Below are 15,480 nucleotides of genomic sequence, written 5' to 3' on the forward strand. Positions count from 1 at the left end.
ACAATTTTATCAATTATTTTAAAAAAATTTCCTTTCCCCTTACTATAAACACTGTAACACCAGTGACGCATCTTAAGTCCTCACATGAAATTACTCGTTAAATCTTAACATTATCAACATATGAAGAGAAGGTGCTGACTAACTATGTGCTCTTCAAAATGGACACGCCTCCAATTAACTCTTGACCCCAGAAGATGTTTGCAGAGATGAAGTAGTTTTTCAAAATAAAGGGTTTTACAAATAGTAACACCAGTGACATGAAATCAAGGGACAGCTATTTTTTGTAAATTATTTAAATTATTTATTGATATTTTCATTATTTTAAGTATTATACTAAATAGCTATAACACTTTCCTTTGTATTATAATCTTTAAAACAGGAGAAAAACATTTATTTAAATTCAAAATATGTCACTGAACCATGACTCCTTACCCGAGGGACAAGCCAAATTCATGTCACTAACAAGATTTTCAAGATATATTTTAAAATAAATGTGCATTATAACTGTCTTATGCATGGTTTAATAACAAGAAAACACTTTAATTACAAAAAAACATGTATATTTTGTGTCATTGTTGAACACTTTTGAGCGCTTTTCCTGGTGAATAATGTAGGGACAGGAAAGCGACCATTTCTATAGAATGACCCACATACAGAAAACCATGACGATAGAATTTGTGCTTTTACTTTGAAATAGTAAGCTAACCTACCCTCGATGTAGCTAGCTTGAACCAAAATAAACCGTCTTTGCTTGAACCCTCCGTTTTGACCGATCTCGTCCCGTTAGCGGCATTTGACCGTAAGATGCCTTAACGGAGAGTTTTGTCAGCTCTGAGACGAAGATCGGCCCGCCGGTTTCTGTTCAGAGTTGCTGAAGAGTTTCTCTGATGACTTTAGGTGGTGGCAGGCTAACACTACCTATACACTTCCAGGGTTTGAGCTAAGCTAATTACGGGCGATACGGCTCTATCTCCCTTGTTACTGCACGCACAGTCGAAAGGATGGTGAGACACGTAAAAAAAAATTGTTGGTGTATCCCTTTAAGGTAAAAATCCTGCAAAGTTCCTCTTTATCCTTTGCACGACAACCAGGAAAACACTTCTTCACTCATCCCAGCTGGAACAGGGCGTCATCCTCCAGACCTGCTCCTTCGTTTTCAATGAAAGAAGCTCCTCTCCACACACAAGTAGCCTATCCATTGAAAGTTGACAAAACACGACAAAAACATACAAAAACACATGAAAAATAAAGCAAATGTTGAGTCAAAAATTTGATGCAACCAATTGAAGCGCATGATCTAGAATTCATCTTGCAGGATGGTTTCATCTCCAACAACAGACTCTATTCTACAAGACCTCCACTTTGCATGTAAAATGTAATTAAAAGAGTTAACTGTCAAACTAATGCAGTGGATCAAACGCTACTTATTTACCGAAGTTAACACTGTCGACAACTAAAGTAGTAAACACTGAAATGAACCGAGGCCTTTGGATTTTTTGAGCCATTATAATATTACTCAAATAATATTAATAAGAAGAAGAAAAAGAAGAACACCTTGAATGAGTTGGACTTGGAGTTGAAAAGAAATGTGACGTCTTCTGAAAAACAGATTTTACACGTGTACGAACGTCATCTCATGTACTCTCTGTTTACAAGCGTTGGTACCTGTGTTTACTTGTTCTGTAACTTGATTTGCAAACAACTGAACAAAGGATGATGCTGTAATTACAAGTACTTCTACAACAATAGGCGACTTTAGAGTTACAGCACTGGCTCAATCATTTGTAGTCCTTTACCAAACTGTAGTTCGGCCTTCCGGACAATTTCAAAATGCATTCAAATCAACGAAAATACTCAATAAATATCTCAAAATAAAATCATTTCTATAAACCAATTTGTATTTTAGCGCAATAGTTCTCCAGAAACGAACATTTGTATCCTTTGCATGAATCATGTCCTTACAACAAAATAACAACAGTTATACAAGTTTACTTTACACACTGCACATAGGCTAATTAGATAGATAGATAGATTAAGTGAATTGAAATATATTAGATTTATCAGCAAGTGCTACAGAAGATATGTAGATGTAAGTTCAATTTCAAGTTTAATGTTTTGCTTGTGGTTTCAATGTGAAGTGTGCAGAGGTTGTTTTTCTTTTTTCTTGTCAATGCAGTGCGTGACAGTCAAATAGGAGAGGATCCACTGTTCGGTCCAAAAAGATAAAATAAAACAAAATGTGTGTATCAGTTTTTTTTCTCAGTCAACCATCGTGTCTTCCCAGGAACTCTCAACATACTCCTGTCGTCCACACCTCAACGTGGGCGTTGATAAACCACGAAGGTATGAAGTGAATCAACCCAGTGAAGGCGTGTTGAGCATCATGAACAGAGAGGTTATCACGCTGGTCTGAAAGAAGTTTGGCACGACAATTTGTTATTATGCTCTCAGACCGTGGGCAGTTCTTCTTATTGGGCAACAACAGCAGTTCGGTTATAAAGGCTGCACAGTTTATCTCTCTGATGCAAAATAAAACCCTAAATAAAAACCAAAATTCAAATTTCATTTCATTATCTACTCACCCTCATGTGGACTAAGGGCTGGGAGAAGTTTCAGAGTCCTCCGTGGCTTCTCGGAGTCACGGGGGGGTCCGCGCAGCAGCATTTGTCCATATAATGGTTGTGAATGGAGCTCACTTTTCTTTGTCCAAAAAGACACACCAAAAAACATCCAAATACCTCCATGCTGCTCGTCTGTAATGTCCCTCTGCCAGGAAGAGCAGTGAACTGAGACATTGGGAGCTTCCGCTACAAACAAGCTTAAAATACAGACTTATTTAATATTTTTCGGAACAATTTCTCATGTCGGGGCTTCAATACTACTTAGTACTTAGTACTGGTCCTGGTCGTGGGACTGAAATTGGTTCTGGTGTTGGTACTTCTGCTGGTTCTGCTGCTGGTTCTGGTACTTGTTCTTGTTCTGGTACTTGTGCTGGTACTTGTGCTGGTTCTGGTACTTGTTCTGGTACTGGTTCTGGTACTGGTTCTGGTACTTGTGCTGGTACTTGTGCTGGTTCTGGTACTTGTGCTGGTACTTGTGCTGCTACTTGTTCTGGTTCTGGTACTTGTTCTGCTACTTGTGCTGGTTCTGGTACTGGTTCTGGTACTGGTTCTGGTACTTGTGCTGGTACTTGTGCTGGTGTAACGGATGTGCACTCACTCCGCCCATAAAAGACGTGCTAACCAACCTGCCAAGTTGTTGTCAACCTCTTGGCGAAGAGGTTAGCATCGTCGCCTCCGGTGCGGGAGGTCCTGGGATCGAACCCCACCTAGGGTAGGCCGTGAGAAACACAACGCAGAGGGCCAGATATGACATCAGCTACACTGGTACTTGTGCTGGCTCTGGTACTTGTGCTGGTACTTGTTCTGGTTCTGGTACTGGTTCTGGTACTGGTTCTGGTACTTGTGCTGGTTCTGGTACTTGTGCTGGTACTTGTGCTGGTACTTGTTCTGGTACTGGTTCTGGTACTTGTGCTGGTACTTGTGCTGGCACTTGTTCTGGTTCTGGTACTGGTTCTGGTACTTGTGCTGGTACTTGTGCTGGTTCTGGTACTTGTGCTGGTACTTGTTCTGGTTCTGGTACTGGTTCTGGTACTTGTGCTGGTACTTGTGCTGGTTCTGGTACTTGTGCTGGTACTTGTGCTGGTTCTGGTACTTGTGCTGGTACTTGTTCTGGTTCTGGTACTTGTGCTGGTTCTGGTACTTGTGCTGGTACTTGTGCTGGTTCTGGTACTTGTTCTGGTACTTGTGCTGGTTCTGGTACTGGTTCTGGTACTTGTGCTGGTACTTGTGCTGGTGTAACGGATGTGCACTCACTCCACCCATAAAAGACGTGCTAACCAACCTGCCAAGTTGTTGTCAACCTCTTGGCGAAGAGGTTAGCATCGTCGCCTCCGGTGCGGGAGGTCCTGGGATCGAACCCCACCTAGGGTAGGCCGTGAGAAACACGACATCAGCTACACTGGTACTTGTGCTGGCTCTGGTACTTGTGCTGGTACTTGTTCTGGTTCTGGTACTGGTTCTGGTACTTGTGCTGGTACTTGTGCTGGTTCTGGTACTTGTGCTGGTACTTGTGCTGGTTCTGGTACTTGTGCTGGTACTTGTTCTGGTTCTGGTACTGGTTCTGGTACTTGTGCTGGTAGTAACAGATAGCAGCACATGACTAAAGGTTAGGAGTTGAACAACAGTAACAACCATTTAAAAATCAGAATTGTTTGATGTTATGAGAATAAACAGCTACTTAATTATTTACTGTGACCTCAATATTTTTTTTTATAAAACTAGTGTAATCATAGGCAGTCAGGTGTAGCTGAGTAAACAGGTGAAACTAATTACCCAGATTCGTATCTACGATGATCAGCCAGTGATAATAAAAGCAGTTTGTCCACAGACTGAGTTTAATAAAGTCTGACAGATCATTAATCACTCAGATATTTCCAGTCCGACCTATTTACTGTGGCTCTCTACAACTTTCACTCTATTTTCATAAGCTTACGGAGTTCAAAGTCGGACTTTCAATTTGAAATTGAAGGTTCAATATTGACTCCATCAAGGTGATTTTTTATCTTTTCCGTCTCACCGTCTTGCAGTTTAAATTTCTTTCTCACATGGATTTCTGTGAATATTCTGCATTCTGGCTCATTTCCAGTGCAAACACAAACTACAAATCTGTGTCAAATGGGCCACAGTTACACACTTAATTGGATAAATGCAATGCAATACATCACCGGTAATAATAAACTGAATAAACTGTTCTCCATCATGCCATCACACTGTATAACAACAGCTAAAAAACTCTGGTCATAACTTACAGTCACTACTCACTTTATTTTCTACACACAGTTACACACATCGCACATTTTCTACTTTGCACTAAAATCAACACTGCCAATTTGTTGTTGTACAGTATATACTTTTGTACATCACATTTATTCTATTGCTATTGCTATTTTATTATGAATAGTTTGTTCTTTATATTCTTATACTATATGTTGTTATCGTCACTGTGTGTCTGTGTAATGCTGCTGCTGCACTGTAATTTCCCAGCTTGGGATCAATAAAGTATATCTATCTATCTATCTATCTATCTATCTATCTATCTATCTATCTATCTATCTATCTATCTATCTATCTATCTATCTATCTATCTATCTATCTATCTATCTATCTATCTATCTATCTATCTATCTATCCATCTATCTATCTATCTATCTATCTATCTATCTATCTATCTATCTATCTATCTATCTATCTATCTATCTATCTATCTATCTATCTATCTATCTATCTATCTATCTATCCATCTATCTATCCATCTATCTATCTATCTATCTATCTATCTATCTATCTATCTATCTATCTATCTATCTATCTATCTATCTATCTATCTATCTATCTATCTATCTATCTATCTATCTATCTCTCTATCTATCTCTGTCTGTCTGTCTGTCTGTCTGTCTCTATCCAACCCTTTCTTTCTTTCTTTCTTTCTTTCTTTCTTTCTTTCTTTCTTTCTTTCTTTCTTTCTTTCTTTCTTTCTACCCCATTTCTCTGTCCTTTTCTTTCTTTCTTCCTTTCTACCCCCTTTCTTTCTTTCTTTCTTTCTTTCTTTCTTTCTTTCTTTCTTTCTTTCTATCTATCCACTTTCTCTGTCTTTTTTCTTTCTTTCTTTCTTTCTTTCTTTCTTTCTTTCTTTCTTCCTTTCTACCCCCTTTCTCTGTCCTTTTCTTTATTTCTTTCTTTCTTTCTTTCTACCCTCCTCTATCTCTATCTATCTACCTCTTTCTATCTATCCTCCATATTTTCCAATCAACATGTTTATATGACGCAGTTTTATTCTATCTATCTATCTATCTATCTATCTATCTATCTATCTATCTATCTATCTATCTATCTATCTATCTATCTATCTATCTATCTATCTATCTATCTATCTATCTATCTATCTATCTATCTATCTATCTATCTCTGTCTGTCTGTCTGTCTGTCTGTCTCTATCCAACCCTTTCTTTCTTTCTTTCTTTCTTTCTTTCTTTCTTTCTTTCTTTCTTTCTTTCTTTCTTTCTTTCTTTCTTTCTTTCTTTCTTTCTTTCTTTCTTTCTACCCCATTTCTCTGTCCTTTTCTTTCTTTCTTCCTTTCTACCCCCTTTCTTTCTTTCTTTCTTTCTTTCTTTCTTTCTTTCTATCTATCCACTTTCTCTGTCTTTTTTCTTTCTTTCTTTCTTTCTTTCTTTCTTTCTTTCTTTCTTCCTTTCTACCCCCTTTCTCTGTCCTTTTCTTTATTTCTTTCTTTCTTTCTTTCTACCCTCCTCTATCTCTATCTATCTACCTCTTTCTATCTATCCTCCATATTTTCCAATCAACATGTTTATATGACGCAGTTTTATTCTATCTATCTATCTATCTATCTATCTATCTATCTATCTATCTATCTATCTATCTATCTATCTATCTATCTATCTATCTATCTATCTATCTATCTATCTATCTATCTAGTAACTTAAGAAGTTATTGATGTTCCTGTGAGTGGTCATAAAGAGACGAGGTAAGACGCAACACAGGATCATATTAGAGTTGGCAGGAGGAGGGAGGTGGTGGTGGGGGGGGGTCGCTGTGGGAGAGAGGATGTGATGCAAGAAGTAGAGAGATGGAGGAGGAGGAGGAGGAGGAGGAGGAGGGTGGAGGGACCAGTGAGGAGCTCAGTGTTGCAGAATGGCCCGCGGCTCAGTATCAGGCTGCGTTCACCAGCAAACAGGTTTTAAATTCATTATGAGCCGGTGGAGGAGCGGTGAAGGTGGAGGGTAAGGGGCTGAAGACCAGACCGGTGGTGGTATGGCTCTGATATCAACCTTTTTATTACGCAATTACTGTCAGTTTCACTGGACTCAAGTTTTAACCTGTGGGATTAAATAAGAAAATCGTACAGGTCGGTGCTCAGCGCTGACTAATAATCTGTCAGATAGAAGTTTTGAATGTGTCAGACTTTCACTCAGCGGAGGTGGAAATACGATACGGGAGGGAAGCATTGAACTTTGACTTCTATTGATCTTATTCTGCAGACTTAGATCACAAAATAAAGTATAAACAACAAATTATATTTATATTATTATAAAAAATTAAGCAGCAGTGTTATGCCGAACAATTTCTCGTTTGCAAAAATAATATTTAAAGGGATAGGTAAACATTTTTGGCAAATTGGCCCATTGCCATAATCCCTATAGTCATAGCAGTAGGTTCGTTACCTTTAATTGTCGGTGCAAGCTGTTTTCAGAACGGCGGAGCAGAGCCGCGAGCTGCTCAGAGCTACGCTACGGAGGCTCATCATGGAATTTCTTGGTTTCCCTCATCAAACTCATCAAATACACAATCCAACAACTCCACAACGCTCTGGTGGACAAGTTGTGACCTGCACATTCACCACGCTATGAGATAATAACACAACGTTACCACACAGAGTTGTTTTAGAGGTCCTTTATAAGTAAATTGTTGTTAATGCTAACGCTAGCTATGTAGCAATAGGAGAAACTTGAGAAACATCTTCCGTCGTACATTAACTCATACACAACATACACTTGAATGAATGAATGAATGAATAACCAAAAGTGTGTAGGTAGAATCTAAGGCTTATATACAACTGGTGTCCATCATTTCAATCAGATTTTGAAGTTTGTTTTTGTCTTTGTACATGTATTTTAATGTAACTTTTAATCCTCAGTTTTAAATGAAGTCAAAACGTTCAATGAAACAGTTCATTTTGCTTTAAAAGAACTCCGACACATATTTTGTTCTTTAAAAAAATAATGAAAACAGAGCGATCATTAGTATACGTCCCCGTGTGCTGCAGGTGAACAGGGAACAGGCGGCTCTGCAGGATGCCGATTACGCAAATGTTCTCAAGTGTTGATAGACGTGTGATAAATCAGGTTTTCATTTCACTTCGCTGAGCATTTTTAAATGACAACGTTAAAGAAGACATCTGTGTCTTATCAAAAGAGACAAAAGCCTGCGGGGAGTGGGGGAATATTTATACCTTGACAAAAGTGTTATCAGTGTGAATGAGTAATGATGAGTCTAAGGTGGAGTCAACATCAATGATGATGCATCGAGAAGAAACGCAGAATGTGTTTGTCTTTTATCATTTATACATTTCTGTTCTTAGTTCTTAGTCATCGATCGTCCTGAGAAAACAAACCTGGAAGTCTGTCCTCAGGGCGATCAGAGCGTAAACAGACTGCTCTGATGTGGAGTTCAATTTTACCCTGATGACTTATATTTATATTCAGTTTCATCCTTGAAGTCTAATAAATGTGTTGAAGCGTTTTCCTCCCCCATTGAACAAACAACACAGCGTTTTTTCAATGAAAGTTTTATCTGACATCGAGATCAGAGAGTTTTACAGTTTCTCAGAATCAGAAACAAATAAATGTAACAGGACTGGATCAACTGTTGAGTCTGTGGGACCAGATACCACAATAATGAGAGTAAAGGTGGACAATATCAACAGGTTTCTGTATTAAAGGGCCAGTTTACACAAATTACTTAGGGTTTTCTGCGAACGACAACAATACATGATAATAAACATATGATAATATATGTCACTGAACATCAGGACGAAATACACAATGTAATGTTGGACTGAAGTAACAAAAACACTTACTGGATCCTACAACAGAAACCAACAAATACAAAATTAAAAATAATAAAATAAGGTATAATATAAAACAAAATATAAACATGTCAGACTGGAATAAGAAAAAATGCAAATTGCATCCTGAAACAAAAACCATTATAAATCACAACACTACGGAGCCCCATAAGTGACATGGAAGAAAATGGATGGTACGTCTACTATTTATAGTACAAAACCTGTAATTAGAAAATACTCTAGATAAAAATTAAGAATAAAAGTAAATCTCCATTAGTTTCATTTAATCATAGAAAATGTTTAAAATGTATTATGTGCAAGATTATTATAGTTATCAAATGTAAAAACACAGTGTCACCTGGACCAAGTTACATGTTTGTCCTTCAGCTGTAGCGTTTTCTGTCCATTACCTGCTTTTGTTACTTCAATCAAACAATTACAATGAGATAAATGATAAAACCCAATGTTTCTTCTAATCAAACAACTGCAATAAAATAAATGATAAAAACTAAAATATCCCATGGCCTATATTCATATTCATGTCAGGGTGTGGTCTCTCCTGGTTACAGGTCGTCGTCCTGATGATGACATCTGGTCGTCGTGGCATCAGTTCCCATCAGCGTCGACGTCGCTGCACTTACCGTATCTAAAGGATGGAAAATAACTGCTGCACCTGCACGGCTGCGGGCCACACCTGAACCTGAACCTGAACCTGAACCTGAACCTGAACCTGAACCTGCTGCTGTGACATCATCACTTTTTTTTTTCATTTATCATTTCATTGTCTGAACTGAATTTTAAATAAACCCTGTCAAAGTCTTGTCTCTTCAGGTAAATTACAATCATTTGTATCAAAATTGGTGTGGGCGCGTGTGTATCGACTGTAAGTGTGTGTGTGTGTTCATGTTAATTACTGTGACTCACTGGCCTGTGAAGAACATGGAAACACCTGTGCTGCGTTTAAGGGACCACAAGAAAAGACCTGCAGAGTGGGCCTATTATAATCTCAAACCTCACTCAAAACAATATGTAATTCAATATCTACTGTAAAGAATATACTATACTGTACATGCAATAATAAAACAAGAAATGCATTCTGCACTTCTGTCAACGATAATAATAACGAGGTTTGTGCTGTCACTCATGCAAGTATGTGAAGCCACAAACTGTTTCCCCTCAGGTGAACATCCACACATTTTTCTTCCTCTTCCTCTTCATGCCCTGCCCTCCTGTGCTTTCTCTCTCTTTCTTTTTAAACATGTGTGTGAAAACAGTATGTCTTTTTTTGTTTTTTTCTTTATTTGATTTCATCTGTCATAAACACAGATGTTGAAAAGTAAAACCATGCAATAACATTCTTACTTGCATGCATTGCCTCCCTTCACATTACAATAAGATAAGTAAAAAAATAGGGTAAGAAATAGATATTAAAAAAGACATTGAAAAAAATAAATCAAAAACTGTCACACGCCTGAATTGAGCATAAAGTGCCTGAGAGCTTTTTGGAGATGAATGTAGGACAATGTGGTTAAAGTTGTTTCATGTTCTTATGAGACATTGTTGTTTTTCTGAAACCTCGTCACTGGATTTGGCAAAAAAAAAAAAAAAAAAGAAAAAGAAAAAAAAAAATCCCGTTGTCTTAGTATATTTCAAACAAAAACACAGAGTGGGTTTCAGCTGGATCGTTCCCACACAAACACACAGTCGGAGCCGAGCGGAGCCTCATCCACTCACTCAGCTCAGCCTCAGCAGGTCGGGACAGATCACTGCACTGAAGAGACACATGAAAGGCTGAGGCAGTGTGTGTGTGTGTGTGTGTGTGTGTGCAGTGCAATGTGTACTCTTTGTTCTTGCAGCTTGACAGCTTGGAGACGAGGTGATAATACCGGCTCAGGTTTTATGACTCTGTTTTTAAAACTCTCGTGTCATCCATTAAAAACTAAATTGACCCTCAACGACGCTATTAGATCAGGATTAACTGGAGCAATAACATTTTATGGACTGTGGACATAACATGTGATTATTATAGGGCTGTGATTAATCTGTGTGGTTTCACTGTGAATGACAAACGTAAAAACCGTTCAGCAGGCAGCAGGTTTCCTTGACTGAGTATTGATACCAGACTGATCAGAGTCACAATGTGACATGCAAAGGAAAAATACTGGAGTGAAGCTGCTGAAAAATCAACTGTTGCATCTGATCAGTGTTCACCATCACCAGCTGGGTTTTAAAGAAGCACTCTAGCACTCCAGCTGACACAGGATTGTTTTATGAAAATTGGTAGTATTGACTTTATTGAACTTAAATGCATTATTCATACTGGACTTTCAAGATTTCAAGATACGTTATTGTCATTGTACTCATATGTACAACGAAATTCAAGCAGGGTATCTGCGGGGTCTTGAAAAGTATTAAAAGGTGATAAATCAATTTTGGGAAAATTAAGACCCTTAAAAAGTATTAAAAAGTCTTTTCACAACTTTATAAAGTCTTAAATTTTGAAGGTATTTTTTTCTGAATTAGCTGTCCAAGAGTTTGAGTCCTAAAAAACATTGTAAAAGTGTGTGAATTTATTCATTTTATCAAAAAACAAAGATGAACCAGTACATAAAAAAGAAAAGAAGATTTGTTGTTTTTGTTTTTTGAGAGTGGAGCAATGTTTTAATTTTATTTTTTGATAAACTTTGACTTTGATTTCTTATCCTAACCTATTTTGAATTCTGTTGTATCATAGTTGTCTAAAGTCTTTATCACAAACTAAAACTGTTACGTTAAAAGTGTCACTGTTGTGATGTAAATGGTTACAGCTTGAAGTGGCGGTGAGGGGGTTGGGTGAGGTATTAAAAATATTGAGATGGTATTGAAAAAGTCTTAAAAAGGTATTAGAATTAACTTAAAGATTCCTGTATATACCCTGTCAAGGTGCACAGTCAATGTATTTATACAGTCATGTGAAAATAATAGGACGCCCTATGAAAGCCTGTGTGTGAGTGTTTTTTTTAAACATACTTGGATTTATGGATATTTAATATCAATTTAATATACTGCGAGACTCAAATAATGTCACTTTTTTTGTTACTGACATTGTTACTGAGCTTTTTAAACCTCAGACATTTAGTTTGGTTGAAGTCCTGACTGTTGAAGTGAGAGGGAACAGCGTGGTGAGGTGGACAGACCCGTCTCAGGCCTTCAGAGAGAAAACTGCAGCAGCTTATCAGTCTGGTGAGGGGGGTTAAAAAGATCTCAAAACTATGTGAAATCAGCCGTTCTATTCTACTGTCTGGAAAATAGTCCACAGCTGCCAACATGTCCTCGTCTGGACATCCAAGCAAGTTCACCCAGAGAGCAAGACGACAAGATGGTAAAAGAAGTCTCCAAAAACCCTGAAATGTCACAACAGGACGTTTAAAAGTTGGATTGGAGGAGGAGGAAACTGATCTCTAGAGAAATATGAAGTCCAGACTGAAGTTTACCAGAGTGAATTCACATAGACAGGGCCGTTGCTAGGAATTCTGGGGCCCCTGAAAGAATACTAAAGTGGGCCCCTGACTTTTCCACTTTTTTTCTTAGTCTACATAGCCTATGTATTATAATTTTTTATTTAGCCTACTTTGTTTGGATGCTAATGCAGCATTACTATGAGTAATAGTCAGGGTGTTATGCAGAATAATTCAGTCATACAAAGATTAGACTACTGGGGTTTTTTGTGGGCCCCACTCGGCGCTGGGCCCCTAGAATTATCATCACCTATACAACGGCCCTGCACGTAGACAAACACCAGGACTTCTGGAACAATGTTCACTGAACATGTTTGGTGTAAACCAGTTGGGGTTTCCTCATTCTTATCACATGACTGTAATTATTGTAATTTGTTTTTATCCACCCTGTGAAGCTAAATTACTACTACAGTACTACTACTCAGGGCCGTTGTATAGGGGAGAAAGGTGATGATAATTCTAGGGGCCCACAAAAAATCCCAGTAGTCTAATCTCTGTATGACTGAATTATTCTGCACAAGACCCTGACTAATACTCATATAGTAATGCTGCATAAGCATAAAAACAAAGTAGACTAAATAATATATATGTAGTCTAAGAAAAAAAGTGGAAAAGTCAGGGGCCCACTCTAGTATTCTTTCAGGGGGCCCAGAATTCCTAGCAACGGCCCTGCTACTACTATTACTAATAATAACAGTAATGACTGCATGATTAAAACTAATGGGGTTAATTTTTCATTTAAATTTTCTCATTTTCTCTGTTTATTACTAGAGTATTGTGAGTTGTAATGTTTTTTGTTTTGATGCAGTCAGTTTCTGCCTGTCTTTTACACTGGTCTTCATTGATATGTATTGTCTCAATCAAAAAGGCAAATAACACAATTTTTCATAGTGTATTTTTAAAATGTATAGAAATATAAAATCATATATTAAGTAAAAAAAAAAAGAGAGAAAGAAGACAATTTCCTATTGGTTACTTGCAGCTTCAGATCAAGAAAAAAAACAAAAAACACTTGAAAATCAAAGTTTTTTGAAGCCAGAACTTTATTGACGCCTTTAAAATAAAAACGTACATTTCGTTACACAACTTCCACCACCGATGTGAATCATTACAGAGATAAACTGTTGCACAACGACGAGCTGCTGGAGCAGAGGACGCCGTCGTGCTGCTGTAACATTATTAATGAGAAACTCCATCTCATGGAGCAAAGATCTGCACTTTTGTGTCACGTGTTGTCGACATTTAGAGAAACTGTTGGTTGAAACTAAGACGTTACCCATCTGTCATCACCATGACAACCTGCATGACTCATCTGATGGTGTACGACAAAAATAATACAAAACATTCAATTAAAGTCAATTCAGTAGAAACTGACTGATAGTGACTCACTATGAGATTCCTACACTTCACCCACACACTCGTCTTACTTTTAACTTCCCACTCCCCAAACTTTTTTTATTAAATTTTTCTTTTCAATTGACAGAACTTCACATGATAATCTAATCATACTGTATATATGTATATATATAAGATACTGTGAATAAACAAGGTTATTTTCAGGTGTAAGAACTTTATAAGTTTGATTTTTCTCATGGAAATTACATGAAAATCATCAATAATAAACATAAAAACAGAGTCAGGGAACTTCCTGTCTCTATCACAATAAAAGTCAAAAACATAAAGAATAAAAATATAAAAAACAGCAACAACATGTGTTTGTTAGTGTGACGACACCCAACTTTGACTCGACCGCTCTTTGAATCAACTTTAACGTGTTGACGAACTGAACACAAAGATTCATAATTGTTTTTCAATCATCATCAACTACTGTATTCCTCACGTACAAATACACAACTGAAGCCTTGGGAAGTTGACTTTTTTTTTATCATTTTAAGTGTAGAGGTGAGAAATAAAATCAATAAAATAAAAAAATATGAATACGGTTTACTCCAATGAGTTTTACGATAAGTGTTACGTAGTTTCTGTCAATGACACCGGAGCGACCGGTGAGTCCGGTACGTCGTCACGCTGACAATAAATCAAAAACAATTCATATTTTCTACATACATGACACTTGCAGTAGATAAAACCTCAGAGTACTGACATCCATCACATGGAAATCTCTGGTTCACCCGCCACCACATCGACATAAACAAAACTATAAAGAACAAGTCATCAGATAACTTTAACCTCAGGACCTGAACCTACTGTAGGTCTGAGCGCGTTTTAACCCACTAAATGATGAGAATAACACAAATAAACAACACAAGAACCAGAACTATCTAGGTAACTTGACTGTAAAAGATCATGTGACTTTGACCTGGCAGGTAAAAACACCTGAGAAAAGGTTTCGTGCCTCACAGACGAGGCAGGTGTCAAAACTACTGAGTTATGGACTGATGAAGTTAATTAGCAGTGAACCCGCTGACACACATCTGATATGTGGAGGGAGGGCTGTGATTGGCTGAAACAGGTCTGAGCCGCCAGGGAGCCGTGTGTCTCACAGAGGACAGGTCCCGGCAGGTCAGAGCGGTTTGGTGACATGTGAACGTCACCATGTTCGAGCTTTGACACGAAAACAACGATCCAACTTATCATCAAACCTCTAAACGGACGACAACGGTGTCATCGGCATAGAGGAAAATACAACAACAACAAAAACAACACTGTGTTCACTGATTAGTCTGTTTCATCTCTTGAGTTTAGCTCAGAAATTAAAGGCAGGAGGAGAAAAATGTCCTGTTTATGTTGTTAATCAACTCGATTAATGATCAATACTATATTAGATACAGTCTGTATCCGGTCTGCCTCTAGTCTCTGAGCTAAGCTAAGCTAAACAGGCTAAACGTAAACTAAAAAACCTAAACATGACCGATCAGATCGGAGTCACGTGGAGGAAACTAAGGAACATTAATATTCCTCATTTACTGCCCATCACCAAACAAGACTTACTAAAACTTGTTATGTCCTCATGTACAAGTGTTTGATAAGATCCAACATGTAAAAACCTGTGGCTCTAAATCTGATTTCATCAAACTTATGATTCACATGTTTTTATTTCACTGAGTCTTTAAAGTGCTTTTTTTTTAATATAACTTAATATCTTAATACTTTTTTTGTGCCTCTATGAAGCACTTTAAGTTGCTTTGTGCCCGAATTCTGCTTAATAAATAAAGTTGTCTTACAAATTAAACTGTCAGAGAATGTTGTAAATGTATGTAAATGTTATTATCAAATATATTCCTCAGTTTTTAACAAATAACTCCAGGTCTGTTTCAGT

Source organism: Trachurus japonicus, chromosome 13 (genome assembly GCF_045865225.1).
Source record: "Trachurus japonicus isolate A0001 chromosome 13, Traja_1.0".
NCBI lineage: Eukaryota > Metazoa > Chordata > Actinopteri > Carangiformes > Carangidae > Trachurus > Trachurus japonicus.